This window comes from Neovison vison, chromosome 1 (genome assembly GCF_020171115.1).
Source record: "Neovison vison isolate M4711 chromosome 1, ASM_NN_V1, whole genome shotgun sequence".
In the NCBI taxonomy this organism is placed as follows: Eukaryota; Metazoa; Chordata; class Mammalia; order Carnivora; family Mustelidae; genus Neogale; species Neogale vison.
Genome location: NC_058091.1, coordinates 19,093,463 through 19,112,850, shown reverse-complemented (window position 1 = coordinate 19,112,850; position 19,388 = coordinate 19,093,463).

Here is a 19,388-nt window from a genome sequence, read left to right as displayed (position 1 = left end):
ATGGGAAGAGAGGTAGTCAAGGGACACCATGCAGTTGATGGGTTAAACCAACCAGGGAACAGGATAAAAAGGAGAAAAGAGAGTTGGTACTTATAATACTTAAATTATATGGCACACAACGTACCCAGCTTTGTGGGGAGGAATTATTACTCCATCTACCATTAGGAAGAATAAGCAACTATTCCAAGACCACATACCAAGTACTTCAAGCACTGAGGCTCAAGCAAGCACTTACAGCCAGAGAGCCACGAAGGGCAGGGTGCAGAAGCCGCTGGCCACCTAGACGGGGATGGGAATGGCACATGCGAGCTTATGACAGAGCAGGGACATGGTCCTTCTGAGATTTGAAAAGAGATATGCAGGTTTTCAAACTTGGAGTGTGCTTTGCTCTGCAGGGAGAAGCAGGCTGATGCAGTAGGAGGAAAAAGAGAAAAAAAACAAAAACAAAAAAACAAAAAAACCTTCTCTTTCCTTCCCTTCAACCTGAGTCCCTTAGTTACTAAATTTCTGGAGAAACAGGCAGGAATTGTGCCTTTAACACCTTTTCTTACCAATTCAAAGCAGGCAACATTTTCTCTCACAGGAGGGTCCTCTCTTCTGATGTCCAGAGGAAAACAGGCTCCAATTTTTCTCCCTCAGAGGGGACAGACCACAGGTAATCTACATGAGCACCCGTACTCATCATTTTTGATTTCCATTCCTCTGGCTTTCTCAAATCCCTGCTTTGTGAGCACTTGTAGCAGTGTGGAGGAGGAGTACTGCACAGCCATGACACCAAGGAGTATGCAAAAAGGCAGGTGCTCTGGCCTAAAAGTCAATGTTCTCTTGCAAGGGTCGCCATCAACTTTATCTAAACTAATGCAAGACTCTCCAGGTGGTTGGAATTCAGAGGAAAACTTTGGATTTTCATGGGTCTATTGTTTTCATGAGAAATAGTCTTGTCGAACCCATCTTTACACAATGCATGGACTGGAAAGACTGGGTATGATAGGCAAGGTGCTCCCTAATCAGGAAGCTTTCACCCTATTTAATCTCCCCTGCTTATCACTAAAAAAAAAAAAAATTACGCCAATATATCTGCTTTTACCTACAAATTACATAACTGTGCTGCCAACTAATATATTTTGAATAATATAAAGCATTTTAAAAATGAATTTTTTAAAATGATATTTAAAGATATACTTATTCATTTTAACTATTTCCCTCATACCTCAATAAACCAAGGGCTCTATGCACCTCACTTTGGGATCACTGACCTTACACTTTGCCTGTCACAATAGAACTCGTCTATTAAATGAGCTCAGAAAGGTTTTGAGTTTCTAAATAATCTTGTTAAAATCCTAAACAGCCCATTAATAACATGATTGGTCTTAAGGCAATTGAACTATGCACTCAGAAGAAATCATCAAGCAAAAGAATTTAGGCCACTGGTTGGCTGGTTTATAACAAGTTCCTTCTATTTCGCCAAATGTTTTTGGATCACTGCCCATTGGATTTTAAAGGAACAACTAAATATCGTCTCCTTGGTAATGTTTTTTTTCCCTCAAGTGTGGGTAATCTTGCAGAGCTGTTTCTCTAGAAGAGAACAAGGTTATGTGAAGGGGAGAGAACATCTTTCCCTTCAGGGCACTTATGCAATGCAGGGTCAAGGGCTGTCTACAGAACTCAAAACCAGATCTTTAGGGAGTGCTAGGAGAAGAGACGGAGCTGAAGAGAGATGCTTGGGCATGGTGAGTACTTGAATTTTCAGATGAAGAGTGACTATCGGAAACACAACAAAATATTTGGCCCAACTAATTAAAAAAAAAAAATACAGGCCTGGGTTTGGGGTATTATCTGAGGACAGGAAATCACTAATGCCCTCGCATGCACTCTCCATCTTGAGGTCCTTATGCGCAAAATTGTCCTATGTAGGAGAGTATTGGTCGTTTACCTCTTTTTTTGCTTTAAAGGTATGTTCACTTCTCTTTCCAACTAAAAAAAAAGTCTATATTTGTTTTTAAAAGACTCCTTGGCAGGGAAACCCAGCAAACCACTATTAACCTCTTACTGTGGCCTTGGGGAAAGGTCCCGTGACCAACGAAAGTGCTAAGAGAATTGAAAATTTGGTGATCGGTGGCACAGTAGAGAAGGAAGATGCGAAGGGAAACTGGAAGGGCTATTGATGTGGAAGGGGGGACGCTGGGGCAAAGTGGTAAATAAGATCTCTGAAGGGCAAACAGTATCATTCAGACTTTGGTTTAGAAACCATTCTAATGGTAGCTGCTCAAAATTCTGGTTCTTTGTTGGGTTAGTTCAGTGATCACCGAAATGAGGAAGTAAGCCCAACACTTTTGTAAGCCTCAGAGTCCACAAGAAGTTATGAAAATTCCTGGTGGGCTTCCACAAGACTCGAACATGAAGGCAAGGAAAGACAGGGAGATTCCACCGATGAGTCAGACCAAAGGGACAAGGAAGACTCCAAAAGTTTTTCTCAGACAAAATGAGTCCTTAAAAGTTTGGGAGAATGAAATCAAGTTAACAAATTTGGGAGATATGGATGTGTTTCCTACAGAATCTGAGAAAGAACACGAAATGATAAAGCTTTGGACATAAAGACTGATGTGAGAAGGATGCTCAGATTAAAGAGAGAAAAACAGAAAGCAAAGGTGCTGGTCCCTGGGGCTGGAGACAAGCTGGGAGAGGCCCTTGAGATGTGGTTGGTTTGGACGAGGAAAGACCCAGGTATACCTGGAGGTGCTCAGGGGAGGCAAAACAAGTCCATTGTGAGAGGAGGTAATGAGTGAGGCTGAGTACCCGGCTAGACTCTGACAACCCTAATTCTTAATGAAATCAGCATGACAGTGACCTTGCCAAAGGCACTTTAACTATATGGCCTGAAGTAGACAAAGATTAAGTGTATCAGGAAGAACCACACTGATGGGAGATGACTAATATACGGATGAGAATTTCTCATAAGCTTTTTCTTATTGAATGCCTCTGTGATAAAGGCTCTGGCATCAAATTTTATACAATACCAAAATTGTAAAAACTCTGGAGTGATTAAATGCGTGATGTCAGATCTAATGTAGGCACAAACAACACCGGACACCACAGACGGTAATTTAGAAGATTCTAATCACATCTTGACAACAAAAACACAAGAGTCTATATAATGTCAAGGCTTCTGAATGAAAAGAGAAAAACACAGGCAATAATTTTTCTTGCAAAAGCCAAACATCTGGATATTTTGGAAGACCAAACGTATATTTCATAAAACCACAGCATTTAAAGTTAAAACATTCTATGATCTGCTTGGATCTAATTATTTTCCATGGTTTTCCACACATATGGCAAAATAGTATTGGTTCAATAACTAAAAACTGAACACAATAATGATAATTGATTACGTAGCAGAGGTTGAGCTTCAAAATTATGATATGATATATGTATTTTAATGCCTGTATTTTATACATAATGAATCTTTTACAAATCATTCGCTCAGTTGCAAGACGGGTAGAGAGCTTCGGAACTCACAACTCCCTTTAGCTGTTTCCAGAATCCTAGTTCATCTTGTCTGTGGTCATTTACCTCTTTTAATTGGATTTAAACAAGAATTCTTTCCTTAATTAGCAATCATTTCCATTGCATGTTTTTATCTTATAGCCGCTGGTTTTATTTACGTCGGAGTGTCTGCTTCCTTGCCGTCTTCTTAACTACACTGTAATTCCTCCAGTGCCCACACATGGTCTTCAGTTTCTGGCTGTGTTGGGAGCACAGCAGGTGCTCAATTAATATTTATTAAACTAAACAAGAGCTAAAGCTGACATAAAATTAAGAATTCAGCTAGAGTTCAGAGAGCATGTCAGATCATTTGCACCTTAACTAATTTCTGTACTTAAGCAAAACAAGTTAGGCCTGCAACTTTGATTTCATTGGGTTCTTCAGTATTCACATCAACTTGGATGCAGTTTTATTATTTTAAATGTGTGTAGTTCAGCTTGTTCATTATGACTTTTCCTTTTTGTTTTTCCTTTAGCTGATTCCTTGCCAGCTTTTCTACACTTCCTTCTCACTGCCCACGTTGTCACTGCCTCTGGACAAATCCATTCGGTCATTTGTTAGATTTAAGATAAAAGTTAGAGACACAGGAAGAAAAAACAAACAGAAACCTTGGGCAATGCCTTTTTACTTTAATTTCGTTTCCCAAATTACTATGAAAACAACGTAGCGCTATTTTTTTTTTCTTTTCCCTTTTAGCATATTGTATACCCTGGATGGGCAGCTATGATTTCCTAATGATTCTACCTGATTTTTAATGTCTTGCCTTTAAATATTCAAAACAGTTTGTTAGGTCCATAATAAAATTTTAACTTGTTATTCGAACTCAGTGCACAACCACTGAGAAACATGAAAGACAATTGCTGCCACTCATTTTTATAAGATAAGCAGAATCCATTTTCTAGCGGGGGGAGATATTTTGGGGGTTTAACACTTCTAGGCACAATGACTCACCTCCGTGTAGACCAGGCAGGGGTACACTACAAGCGAAGCCGGGTACAAGGGCAACCTTTAAATGCTCCCAATTCCTGAATAGAGAGCAAGGTCAGGAGCGAAGCCCATAGCTATCCTTCAATGTGAATCTCCAAATCTACCTCTTAATGTTTGTCTCCTTCCTGCAGTTTGAATAATTTTTTTGAACTTGTAAATTTTGAATACGTTTTTTTGAATCAATTTCAGCTGCACAGAAATAGAGTGGGAGTATAATAAGCCTTTGCACCTCCCCAAACCATTAATCAAATATTCCGATACGTTCTGTTCTAAAGGGGCACACCTCATTCCATGATTTCCCGAACAGGCCAGGTCAAAATGTTGCACACCCAAAATTCAAATGATATACAAAATATTTGCCAATTTTGTTGTTGTTGTTTTCTACAGCATAGTTCAAGGTAGCTCCCAAGTAGACTGCAGAACTGATTAATTTTATTTATTAAACTTTCTATCTTATCCTCCAGCTTTCTGATTCCCTGGGGAATCTACATTTGCAGATAATACTTTGACACCCGAGTATGAACTAGACTTGATCGTGTCTACCCAAGTCTTCGACCTCACTGTTTCTGTGCTACAAGAATCACACTGCTCCAATGGAATTCTGTTCTTTCCAATGTATTTAATTCCGTGTTTGTTTCGTTTGGTTTATTAGTTTGTTCTAGGGCTTTGCTCTTTATCCTCCCTCACATGGGTATCTTGCCAGATTTTCCCTACTTTATCTTCTTTCTCCACTCCCCACCTTGCTACTGCCTCTCAACAAACTGATTTCCAGATTTAAACATGCTCATGTGGGTAATGTAGCTACATTATAATACTCAAATATGAGTATTCGAGTGGATCTATACAAAGTGGGGAGCTTAGGCAATTCTTACATGGTCTCCAGAGAGTTGCCTTGCCTGTGCGGATGTGAACTTTGGATTCACTAGGCCACTGTCCCATGCTCTAATTGAAACCCGAGCCCTGGAATCCATTTGTACTGTTGACATTTGTCATTCTTGAACCCCCTGGTCACCCACCTTCACCAAACTCCTTCCCTAAAATACCAGCGAGACTAGTAATCTTTCAGAAATAACAAGAAAGAAGAATTTACAGTTATTTTGATAATGTCTGTACAAACACCCATAAATTCTATACTTTCCATCATGCTAAGGGCTGCAGTGTTGACAGTAAGAAAGGGTCAAACCAAATATTTGCATCTAGGGCCTCACCTGTTAGACCAGCAGTGAAGAGGCCAAAGTACAGCCCCGAGGCACCCTCTGAGGCCTAACAGTGCACTTTAGGAGAATTTCCTTGAAAGTTCCTGCTAGCCTACTCTCTCCCGCCCACGGCCGGCTCCTTTGAAATGGGGATATCAGCTCTCCCCATTCCCTTATCGAAAATATGTCCATTACAGGATCAGATAAAATTGTTTGTATACTCATTTGAAATCCTTAGCAGGTATGCCTGCTTTGGACCAGGAAGACAGTCATTTAAAGTGACAGCAGATAAAAGAAGAAAAAATAATTCAAAAACGTATCCACCCTCTCACCATCTCCTGTCTCCTTCCTAGGGTTGGAACTGAAATCCCTTGTCTGCTGCCTGAAGGGGAAAATCCCTATTCATTCTACTGGGAACCCTTAACACATCTTTCTTTTGGTCCTCAGATCATAGGAAATCAAGAATTTTAAAGGAAGCAATTTTATTTTGTTTTGGTAGATTGAAACAAATTCAGGTCCTTAGATAAAAGAAAGAGGAGGAATGGAAATATGGTCGCCCTGCCCCACCTCAAGCCTGGAAACCTTACTGTCTCAAAGCAGCATTTTAAAATATAAATTTAGCATAAATAATTGCCAGGAGGAAGTGAGTCCATATTTCTTACAATAAAGAATATTCTAACCAATGAGCTCCAAAGACCGTGAAGTCACGTGTCACGCTGGCGTGAAGAGTAGATATCCTATCAGACACTTAAAAGAGACCTTTTGTGGCCACTGATAGACAGAAGCATTATGCAGACAGCAACCGACTTGTGCAATGAGAATTTTCTGGATATTCTTCATGCAAATATTTGTCCCTTTGCTAAAATAGAGAAACAGATACATCCATCTGTGTCCAGCGTGCATGTTCTCGGCTGCAGGAGGACTGTCCTCACTGCAGATGATCCAACAAACATTGGGGAGTGATCATATTTTTAATTTTTTTGCTTAAAATATTCATTGTTAATTACAGACTAAATATAGCTTGAGCCCAGTTTCCAGGGCTAGTGACAGAAGTTATTTACAACCTGATTTTACTTCTCAATCAACAAATATACCAACATTTTGAGCTCAAAAATGATTTTTGCCAATTATTTTGCTTCTCCATAAGCATGCCCCCAGAATCATAGTTAGAAGCTGAAATACGGGGGCGCCTGGGCGGTTCAGTCAGTTAAGCCTCTGCCTTCAGCTTGGGTCAGGATCCCAGGGCCTGAGATCTGGCAGCCTTGGCTCCTGAGGGAGGCTGCTTCTCCCTCTGCCCCTCCCTCTGCTTGTGCTTTCCCTCTCTCTCTCAAATAAATAAATGAAAAAATATTAAAGATTTTATTTGTTTATCTGACAGACAGAGATCACGAGTAGGCAAAGCAGCAGGCAGAGAGAGAGAGAGGAGGAAGCAGGCTCCCCACTAAGCAGAGAACCTTATGTGGGGCTCGATCCCAGGACCCTGGGATCATGACCCGAGCCGAAGGCAGAGGCTTTAACCCACTGAGCCACCCAGGCGCCCCTGAAAAAAAATCTTAAAAAAAAAAAAAAAAAGAAGCTGAAATACATCCCATTCCTTGGATGCTTACCTTAATGGTTTGTTTGGTTTGGTTTGGTTTTTTAAAGAAACAAGACCTCTTGTGGTCCTCAAGAGTATCCACACAGTCAACTTCTATTGGGCTAACAGTCTTGGTGTGAAAGCATTTGGGTAGGCGCTCAACTGTGGAACCAAAACGGCCAAAGATGGCTACTGAATACCAAGCATGTAAGAAGAATGAAACTGCCTGAGACTATTAAAAAAAAAAAAATCCTAAATTATGATTTCCTGATATCAGGAAATGCACAATAAATGCAACCCCACAAAGCCAGGAGCCTTCCACAGGGTGCTGCCCAGTCATGACTTAGTGGGAGCTCTGGGAGATACCCTAAACCCCAGAGAACATGCACACACGTGGAAATGCTCCCAGAGGCTTGTGGTGGGTCTATGCTGTGTTTTGAGTCCCTTTATGACTAAATAGTTTATTTACCATTTCGTACCCCCTCTCCAAGGGTCTGAGTGGCTATGAAACAAACATTGCTCGGAGGATAGTTTGCTGGGTTTTGGTTTGCGTTTTCAACGGTGCACTGGTCCTTTCGGAACGCAACTGGTGGGGGCGTTGGAGAGGGAAGCACCAGGAGAGAATGCACGAAGTCTAATCACCTGTGATTCCACCCCTCTGCCCTGGGGTGGGGTGGGCGGCGGGGAGGATCATTTCTCAGTAATAAAAGGGTGGTGGGATCCAGATTCTTTATTTCGTCTTAGCTCCTTCCAAAAAGAGCCAAGTGGGGATTCAGCACGTGCAGCGGCTTCAGCACGTCCACATCGGCCCCTGGCCTCTGCGAGGCCTAACCATGTGGCCTTGGGGAACAATAAATGCCAAGGTGTGTCAGGCCAGCCAGCTGACCATACGCTGTGCTTGGAACACGAATGGCTCCTTGTTTTCATGCTGAAAATATGCACCTCTTGGAACCTCTTACGTCTTGGTCAGATGTGCAGGGATGTGATTTACGTTATGGAATGCAGGACAGGCACACGCTTGCAAGTGTTCTGATCCAAGAATCAGGTTTCTATTATACACCCGATCTGTATTGCCTTTCGTAGTGACCTGAATACTTTTTTCTTTTTTTTTTTTTCCCTTCATTTTAGTTTTGGACTTATTTTTAAATGATTTCATTTCCTATCAAGCCCTAAGCCCAAAATGTCTGCCTGGAAGATAACTGCTATCAAATGTATTATCGAAATGTCCTAGAGACTAATTTCACAAGCTCCTTTTTCCTGGTGTCTAAGAGCCTTCGGCCTTACACCCAGGAAACCCTATGGTGTGGATAACAGAGAGGTGAGGATACGTCTGCCCCGGGTCCTCTCTCTGGGCTGTCTTCTCCTCTACGGGGTGGTGTGTGAGCAGACATGGCTGGGATTCCAAGCTTGTCAAAGAGACACCACAGATTCCATGGAGACGTCATTAATATATTTGCCGGAGCTATTTAGATATTATTTTCTTTCTCTTGATGTTGTTTGTGTTCATTGAAGCTTACCTCTCAAGGATGTAGGGAATAAGGAGTAAGTTTAATGTTTCTGGAACTTAGAAAGCCTAGGGAGCTTAGCTTTAAGCCTTCACTCTACTACTAATGCAGGGGTAGGCTTTCGTAAATTGTTTTTCTGGGCCTCAGTTTGGGAACCCTTGTTTGCATTCAGAGAGGTTTGGGGGTTTTCGTTTGTTTTGGGGTTTCTATTCTATAGGATCTCCCTGAGGCTTTGCAGTGCTAATGAGTATTGTTTGCTCCAAGAGTATCTAGTGAATCCCAAGCTGGCAAGAACACTGAACACTTTTCACCCCCAAAAAAGGGTTCCTATCCTGGACTCTATTGCAAGTGTTCTATAGAATATGGTTGAAAAAAGCTATAGAACTAGACGTGTTCTTTCTGCTTCCTTGTACTATGAATCTATAAAGGCAATGCAGATTTATACACATTGAATGGACATATAAAGAGGTCATTTATGAGCCTCTTGTATCAATCAAGGCTTTATGTTGCAAGTAAAAGTACTCACTATAGCTAGTTCAAGCAGAAAGGAACTTGCTATAATGATTAGCTTATACCATCTAAAGGAGGACAAAAGAACCAGTCTTGAATACTTCCAAGGAAAATGCAGGAAGAAGTGGGCCCAAAAAAATACTCAACCACAGTAGTTGTTCTAGCAAAAACACCTGTGTTGCTGCCCATGGGTTGGCACATGAAGCAGTAGGAAACAGGAGGAAACCCTCTCATGCTACCCTGGAAGGACCGTCTTCACCACTGTGCTTGCTGAAAGGTGCGATCTCCCAGCATGTAAATACTACCTCACCTCGATTACCTCTGCCTCTAAATGGTACATGATGGTACAGGATTCTGAGATGGCCCCCAAGATTCCTGCTCCCTGATATAAATGCCCAGTACAATACCCTTTCCTTGAGTGTAAGCAAAGCTTGTAAATATGATGGGATATCACTTTCACAATGACGTACTATCATATGACAAAAAGGGACCTTAAAAATGTCATTAAAATCTCCAGTCAATTGACTGGGAATTAATCCAAAGGGAGTTACCCTGGGTGGGTCTGACCTAATTCAGTGAGCCCTTCAAGGAAGTCAGACATTCGAAGCCAAGAGACAGTCTCCTATTGGCCTTGAAGGAGCAAACTGCCATGTTCCAGACAGCGCCACGGGGCAGAGAATGGCAAGGAGCCTCTACCAGCAATGAATGACCCCAGCAAAGGAACAAAGAGCTCACTCCTGCAACTGCAGGCAACTGAATTCTGCCAACAACCAGGGTGTGAGCTTGGAAGACAACCCTGATGAAAGTATAGCGCTGGCCAACATCTTCATTTCAGCCTCGGGAAGCCCTGAGCAGAGAGGATCCAGCTACTCCATGCTCATGCTTACGATCTGAAGAAATTGTGAGCCAACAAATGATGTTATTTTAAGCCACCAAATCTGGGTAATTTGTTACACAGCAAAAGAAAACGAATATTTGCCTTTCCATAACAGAGCCAGGTGGTCCTCAAAATTAAACTCCAATGGCTTTTTTCTTTCTGCTCTCAAAAACTTAGTTAAAAAGAGCCCACAGTGGATGGTGTTGGCATTAGGTCAATCAATTTCTAATATCAGCGACCATCTTCTTAGGGGAATTCTTTTCCAAAAGTCCGTGTCTCTCATAGGACATATGATAAGCTTTAAAAAGTCCCTTAGTTTTTGTTTTGGTTTGGTTTTTTAAGATGACAAAGATCAACCTAACATACAAGTACTCAAGAGAAAATAATGAGCATTTTCGACAGCAAGTCCCTTTTATGAACCAACCGGTTGTCTAAACTGACACACCAAGATGTCTAGGTTGATTCCTCTATAAAAAAATGTTTTTTTCTTCATGGAACAGATAACTTTTTTAGGAAAATAATGCTATTCTAGGAATAGTCTCTATAATGGGATTCTTTACATGGAGATATTCCATACCTTTATACATGTATTGATAATCTGTGTATAGGGCCTCACCTCTGGGTCTCACCAATGATGAGTGTATTGGTTCTATCTTTAGAAGTTTTTTCCCTGAAAATTAAAGAAATCATCAACAAAACCAAGCTAATGAGGGAAGGATTTTTTTTTTCAATTTTTCCAGAAGAGAAGTAAAAGGGCAAATATTATTTATTTGATAATATACAGTATTTTTCCCTGGGAATAGGAGGAGACAGGGATCCCACAGTACTCCTAGAAAGTTAGGAAGTTTTCTGGTACAGCTGAACTTGTTTCTCATCCTTATATGAATGCCTACTCACATACCCCATGTCTAGCCTACCACCTTCCCCACATTAAAGTGTTTCAGTTTCTATTTGTTCTATCCAGTAAGTCTGAGCCATCTCTTCTGCCTCATTAGTACTCCCTGTCTGAACTTCCTCTCATTTCAGAACCACCTGTGGTGAGGAAGGGTAAACAATGAGAATGACAATTAAGAACCCCGTGATCTCCAGAAACAAAACAGGAGCCCCATTTGCTTTACCTTGTGTCGTAATTTCCCAGACCTGTTCCTCTTGGCCAGTGTTGAGCCAGGCATTTTCTCCCCTGAAGGCTGAGCAACTTCTTACAAAATCACATTCTGTGGGTTTTCCCAGGTGCTTTTATTTCCTGAGCATGGTATGGGTGATATAGTCCCTTCATTTTTACAGGCTGAAAGTTTGCAAAATGCGTTCAGAAAGTCTTGTCTCAGCTCATTTGATCCTCTCAATAGTTCCCTAAGGGTCAGGCCCAGTGTCATTAGTTTCCATTTATAAATAACAGAAACTTGTTTCTGGAATTACGTGGCTGGTCTAGACCGCAGGAAGCCGTGAGGCTGTGATTGGAACCCACGTCTTTTCAATGTTAAGTCCATCTTTCCCCAGGATTCTTTTCCTCTTACAAAACTATCAGTGAATGGATGGAAATAAATATCCAATAGGCACTGGCTTCCTACGGTTCTCTCATCTTACTCACCCAAATCCTCTGCCTTTGTGAAAAGCACCTGTGACCATGGCTAACACCATCAAGTACAAGTTCCCACACATAGATCTGGACCCTGCTTACCTCTAAGCCTGACCCTTTCTCTTCCAGGAACACTCCATTTTGTATAGTCCATTCCTCATACTTTCTTGTTTCTGCCTAGACTTGCCTCTGACTGCATTTTTTTGTCCGAGTAAGTTGTATTTGTCCTTCAAGACTCTGCTCAGACTTTGCCCAGGCTGGTCAGGAAGGACCCCCTCTGTGCCCAGTCTGTTCCTCTCTTTATCACAAATTGTTAAAAATTCTGCTGAGACGTACATACGTCTCTAGGGTATGGACTCATGTCTTATTTATATTGTGTCTTCTGTATTTAACAAAGCGCTAGGAATTTCGTCCCCAAAATGCATGTAGAATTCAGATTTTTTTAAGGAGTGGATTTACTGGCAATGAAATAAAAACCAAAAAACAGTGAACCTCCAAAGGAGAAATTTCCCTACCTACACTGGTTCTGAGGGGACTGAGAGTGTAAGAATGGAATGAATTACCATAAGTTGGGCTGGACATGGGAGTGGAGAACAGAGGGGAACATGCCCATAACCTTTGGAAAGTTCTCCTGAGGAGCCTAAGGATTTAAGGTCACATGGTTGGGCACTTCGGGGTCATGGAGCTACCTCTTTCAGCCCTCCCTTCCAGGAGATCTGCGGCAGGGAACATAGCTATCTGATAGCTTCAAACTGCCATTAACTAAGGACCCACTGCAGCATTCAGGTGAGGTCTGCTTCCCATTTGCTGCTCCCAGACAATGAGAACACAATAGGAATAGTAAGTCTGGGCCACTTCTGCCTGACAGAAGACTTCTCCAATGGGAAGTGAGCTTGAGGAGCTCGGGGATTCCTACTGGCCTAGCGGAGACTTTCTCAGAACTGTGCTGTGCTCTGAGGCTGCTTCCAGCCCAATTCTCCTTCTCTCCTGAAGCTGCTTCTTGCCTATTCATGTCCCCCACCCGTTTTTTCCTTCACAAGTCTTTCCCCCTGGGAGGGGAATTTTTCCCCCATCTAATCCCTCCTTGACCTCTGTTCTTCAGAAGAGCTGGACTTCTGAACTCACAGAGTTGGTACTTAAAGTACTTAAGATTAAGTCTAAAAATCAAACTTAAGACTTGCTACTCTAAATCTGTAAACTATGCTTAAAATTTAGCAACACCCTAACTTAGTCTAAAGCTATGTAGTGGTTTAGAATCAGAGCTAAAAATACCACAAAACAGGACAAATGTTTTCTGCTTCTGTATATCTGATATACACACAAGCAAAATAAAGGGTAAAAGTAGCCCAGGTTGGCCAAAAGTCAAGGGAAAAATGTCATGGCTCAGTTGACTCCTGGGACAACGGGAATGTGACCACGTCACTGAGGTTCCAGAGGGGTTGAAGAGCTTGGACCAGGTGTCCAACAGTTACAGAGTGTAAACAGCTCAGCTGTCCCCACCACTAGCCAGGCAAGGCGAGCCCCAGAGTAGAGGAGATGACAAGAAGTGAATTGTGTATCAACTGCTATGATGGGGTTACATTCCAACCTATTTTTAAAAAAACTTGTATTGGGCATCTCAAATCATTTTATATTTTTGTTGTGGTTATGGATTACTCATGATGGGAAAGGTATTTGAAAATCATGCACGGAGCACCTGGGTGGCTCGGTGGGTTAAGCCTCTACCTTCAGCTCAAGTCATGATTCCAGGGTCCTGGGATCGAGCCCCACATCGGGCTCTCTGCTCAGCAGGGAACTTGCTTCCTCCTCTCTCTTTCTCTCTCCGCCTGCCTCTCTGCCTACTTGTGATCTGTATCTGTCAGATAAATAAATAAAATCTTTTAAAAAAATAAAATCATGCAGGTTGTAACCTGGAAGCATTTTATTGTATGGAGATGTCATTCAGACACCAAACAGCAAAGAATTATCCCTTAAAAAAAACAGCCTTCAAGTAGAGACCCCAAGCACCATGAGAGCACAGTCTCTAGTCCCTCAAAGACAACAACTATTCACCCAGACATGCTGTGCTGTGTTTCAACTCTCTCACAGAATCTTCTAAACTACAATTAAATTAAACGATCAGCCTGGCCTGTAAGCATGAGGGCAAGCCCGTGAAGTGATGGAGTAACAACTTCTACACATGGACACTTCAGTAACTCCGTCTGACTGTTTTTCTTATCTTCTTTATTTTTCTGAGGCTCTTCTCAATGTGACCTATAGTTTTGCCTTCAAAATAAGATGTTAAAAAAAAAAAAATGATTGAACTTTTCAGAAAATCCAAAGAAAAACAGGGTATATGTCAGCCATGATGAAATCCTAGGGGATTAGAGCTTCTTCATATTAACGCAGTGTCTCTCACCTTTATCGGATTCATTGAAAAGCATAAAATAATGTACATTACGGTCCCTCCCACACCTGCCCTAGAAATTCTAATATACCCCCCAAAAAAGAGTTGGCCCCCAACCTCTGTGAAATCTGGCAGTCAATATTTTCCAGAACTTTTTTTCTACTGAAAAAAAGTTTTACAGAATTAAAGGGCCTTTCATTTTCTTTTCCAAATATAAAATTATATAATGATACTGAGAATGTTTTCTCAAACCACAAATATCCTAATGAATATTCTGATGTATCCTTTCCGATCTCTGAATACCAGGATTGGTCTCACCAACATCAGTTGAGAATTATTGGTCTAGCCTAACACTTTTCCTTCGCAAATGAGAAAAATGGAGGTCATAGATTAAAAAATTTGCCCAAGTTTGAAAAATTAATAAAAACTGAAATTTATTGGGGCACCTGGGTGGTTTAATGGGTTAAAGCCTCTACCTTCGGCTCAGGTCATGATCCCAGAGTCCTGGGATCCAGCCTCATCGGGCTCTTTGCTCAGCAGGGAGCCTGCTTCCTCCTCTCTCTCTGCCTTCCCCTCTGCCTACTTGCGATCTCTCTCTCTATCTGTCAAATAAATAAATAAAATCTTAAAAACAAAAAACTGAAATTTATTAATGTAATATAAATTTCTTTAATCAATTTGAAGAGGATAGCCCAAATTTGTTGAGAGGCAGTGACTATAATAACCAAAACATAATTATTACCCCGAAATGATTAAATATGATGCTATGTTTCCTATATTATAATTTGGTTCTACCTATTAAGTTCCCACATTCTTTTTTCTACACAGCCTCTCATGGTGAAGACAGTATGCAGCAGAGTACAGTTAGTTCCTGCCCTCTGGGAGCTCATCATCCAATGGGCACAACAGACAGATGCTTTATGATGTAGCTCTGATGACTGGAGAACAAAGCAAGATTGAAACACAGAAGAGAACACCTGAACCAAGACAAGCCTCATGGTCAAGCAAGCTTCCTGGAGCACTCTTCTTGTCACTGCACAAGATATTCCTAAAGACAGAGCTTGTAACTGGTCGCCTTACTACCTCCACAGTGCCTACTAGTCCCACTGGCTTACTAACCCTTCATAAATATCACTCGTCCCTTTGCGTGACAGTTTTCTACATTGTTCTATAGCCAAACAGTTTCTACAACTTTGCAAACCCATGATTGAACGCATTGTTCTTTTTGTTTCTTTAAACTTGAATTAAATGTTTACCTAACTGTAGAATATCAAGAAAAATCCCACTTTTACCTCCTTCTATCCAAAAGGCAATTTCTCGCTCACCACCTCTTCTTTCTTTTACTTATGAGAACTTGGATACTTGAGTGTTTGTATACATGAAAACAAAAATAGGATTCTGTTTGTATGCATCTTATAATTGGAAAAATAAATAAAAATAAACTTACCAATTAAAAATCCTCAGATCAGATTGATGGCCTGGGTTATTTTAATCATAATATAAGACTCAAAAAGGTTTAGGGTCATGTTACAAGATCTATAATTTGGTGACCCTCAACTGCTTCTTTCCTCCTCCCTTTTCTATTGGCTTCAGGGCTGGCCTCGACAAGCAGTATGACAACATAGCCTTTTTCTCAGAACACTAGAATTGTGCCACCCACACACAGCCCAGTGGCTGGAGGCCAGGGCACGGCTAGTCACACAGACATGAGTCAGGATGTGGTGTACTAGAATTCCCACTCAGGTTCTTTCCTGATGGCTTTCTTGGAATTGCCACCATCAACAGCAAGATGGTAAGAAGTGTGTGATATAAAAGAAATATGTGGTATGGCTGGTCAGAAACTTGACCCCCACGCTTGTTACTTTCTAGATTTGTGACCATTAGCAATTTTTCTAATCTGTTCTGCTATTTCACAGTTACTGTAAAAATCAGAATGAGATCATGAAAATTAATAGTTTAATTTCTGTTAGTGAGAGAAAAGCATTCACATATTTATTCGGTCAGAGTGTAAATTATCAGACCTTCTAGAGAACAATTTATCTAGTAATTATCAGACTTTCCAATGCCCTGAACTTTGGCCTAGTTACTCCTCTGGAAACTTAGCCTCGGGAAATAATTAAGAAAGTGCAGAAAGATATATGTATAAGGATGTATACCACTCTGCTGATTGTAATAACAAAATGTTAAAGACAGCCGAATGTCCAATAATAGAAATTGGTTAAATAAATTAGAATGTACCTATATAATAGTATATTACACAGCAGCTAAAAATAACGTGAAAATGTAAAATATAGCTATTAGTACATAATGGCATGTAAAGATAATTATTAAGTTACAAGCATGTAAAAAATTGCATATATGATGAGAGAGATATACGCATCCATAAACATCTACATAGAGACGTGAGGTGGATATGGAACTATGCTCACCTAAGTATCCAAAAAGTTTAACTCAGAGTAATGTATTTTATTTTTCTTCTATTTACATGTCTGTGTGCTCGCTTCGGCAGCACATGTATTTACATGTCTGTGTTTTCTAATTTTTCTATAATGTTCATATATTTCTATTATAACAAGTGAAGATAACTTTACATTTAGAAAGCACAGTGAAGTGTATGACAACCTAGACTCCACTGCTATGGTATATCCAGGGATCAGAGTACTATATACAATTCATAGGTATACATAGTATTCTGATCCCTGGATACAATTCATAGGTATATATAGTACTCTGATCCCTGAATATACCATAGCAGTGGAGTCTAGGTTGTCATACACTTTACTGTGCTTTCTAAATGTAAAGCTATGAATTGTAAAAAGGCTTAAGTTTTGTCTGTCACTATAAAGTTATAATAGAAAAAGCCCCCCTTGGGGCACCTGGGTGGCTCAGTGGGTTAAGTCTCTGCCTTCAGCTCAGGTCATGGTCACAGGGCCCTGGGATGGAGCCTCACGTCCGGCTCTCTGCTCAGCCGGGAGCCTGCTTCCCCCCATCTTTCTCTCTGCCTACTTGTGATCTCTGTCCATCAAATAAATAATTAAAATCTTAAAAAAAAAAAAAAAGAAAAAGCCCCCCTTTTCCATAATAAGATATTGCTAAGCATTCAAAATACTGAAATATTTTATACATTTTCACTCAAATCAACACTCTGTTAAGTAAACTTAATTGAGGTTAATGAAGAAACTGCAGATCTCCATGTAAAAGGTGATGTTGTAAAAAGGGGAGGGGAAAAAAACCCTGATCCTTCCGTCTTGTATAACAAGTTTGACAGTCTTTACCCACTAAACATACAGCAGAGTGTGTCCTAAAATAGTTACCTCATTTGCAAATAGGAAACTCCAGTTCTATTGCTGGTTCCCGCAAAAACTTTCTGCAGAAACTCAGACAAGTATAACTTGTCTGTGCTTGAATTAATTTGTCTATGAAATGAACATCATGTTGGCAAAGCCTTTAAGTGAAGTTTAGCTTTTGAATGTAAAAAATATTATAAACCTCCTTAAAATGAAGTAGGAGGAGAATTTGGAAGAGGAAGAGAAGAAAGTTTTGATGATTCATTAAAGAAAAATTCATAGCCATTTCTCAACGAGATGCTACAAAATCTCTTTAATGAGACAATTCCAGTGATTTAACTCCAAAAACTTACTCTGTTGCTGCTAAAATTTGAACTATTGACCTTCATATCTGACTTATAAAAACCAGTATATGTTACATGGGTCAAGTCTTTTAAAGTTTTAGCTAACTTTAATTTAAATACTATGTTTATTCAACAATACTAAACTTTTAATGTAAAACTACCTGAATGACACAGTATTGTTTTTCAAAATAAATTACTTAACTATATTTTATTGAACCATCAACTCATAAATATATGGAAACACAACGAATAAAGAGAAATCTGTATCTCTACCCATTGTTGACTATTTTTCAAGTGAGGGAGTCATGTAGAATTCACTCTAAGACATTCCATAACAAATGTATCAGGTCTGAGTCTACTGAAACAGCAGTCTATGACTCTCTTTTCAAAGGTATGTTAATGATTGGAACACAAGGACAATATTTCTCAATTTTTTCCAATCCCTAGCCTATACAAAGAATGACAGCTGGCATCGTATTTCCTTTCCTCTTTCTATATTCTTTAATCTGTTATCTGTATTTTCATATTCTTAATTTATAAGCTTATGTCTCTGTCTATGTCCAATCCATTCTGAAAGATGCTATGGAAAGTACAACATAATTTAGCCATCAAAAAAAATATGAAATTAAAACATAGATTAAAAAAAAGTTTCTTGATACAAGTAAACTTCAAGGACTGCCATGTAATGCTAAAGACAATAAAAGACAATTCATGTTCAAAGAGAAGACGAGTGCTCCAATGCCCAAACTGAATTAGAACCGCATGTGATCAGTACATTTCCTGGAATAAAATAGGTGCTCAGTACATGTCAGAGGATTTTGTTTTCCCCTGTGCTTTTTCTTAGCTGGAAGTTTCGTCAAAGTCAGAGCTAAACATTAAAAGATGGGTAAGGCTTGAATAGGCAAAAGGGAATGGAATAGGCATTAACACAGGATATTGTTATGACAAAAGGCTTAAAGACAGGATGACATATTCTGATTCAATAAACTGACCTCCTCAGTTGGAGAAGTGGTGTTGGTAATGGAGAAATGGATGTACAGATGTGAGTCCAGTGGTCTTTGATGTTTGCACTTGGAAATGGGCATCTATATACCCATACTATCAATGGAGTATCCATCAAATTTATACTGGATCTAAAATGAGTGCTTGGAGCTCATTAAGACCTCCAGTCTCCCATTACTCTTTCTTTGCTTAACAGCCTTCTCCTACCTTTACTCCCATAATTACCCTGGTTAGGTTTTGTGGTTGAACATTCTTTCTTACCGATGCTCTCGATTCCCCTGCCCCACTGGCAAAACCCTAACACTAGGTAAACTCAACTGTTTACTTTTTCCGTGCAACTGTGTTGCATAGTACAGGTGAGAAGTAACAATTGGTCAATTCACAATCATAAATCTGTGATCACTCCTCTCAGGTGGGCTCCCTAACCTGGCTGTCAAGGAGCTGACCAAAATTCCATAGCCCTGCTTCCATCTTTCACAGCACTTCAAGCTCTCTCCATTCCCCTCAAGATCTGACAGCTACATTTCACCTTGCATTTCCATCTAAGAACCTTTCCTCCTACTCCCCTGAGAAAATAGAGATCATCATAAGAGAACTTC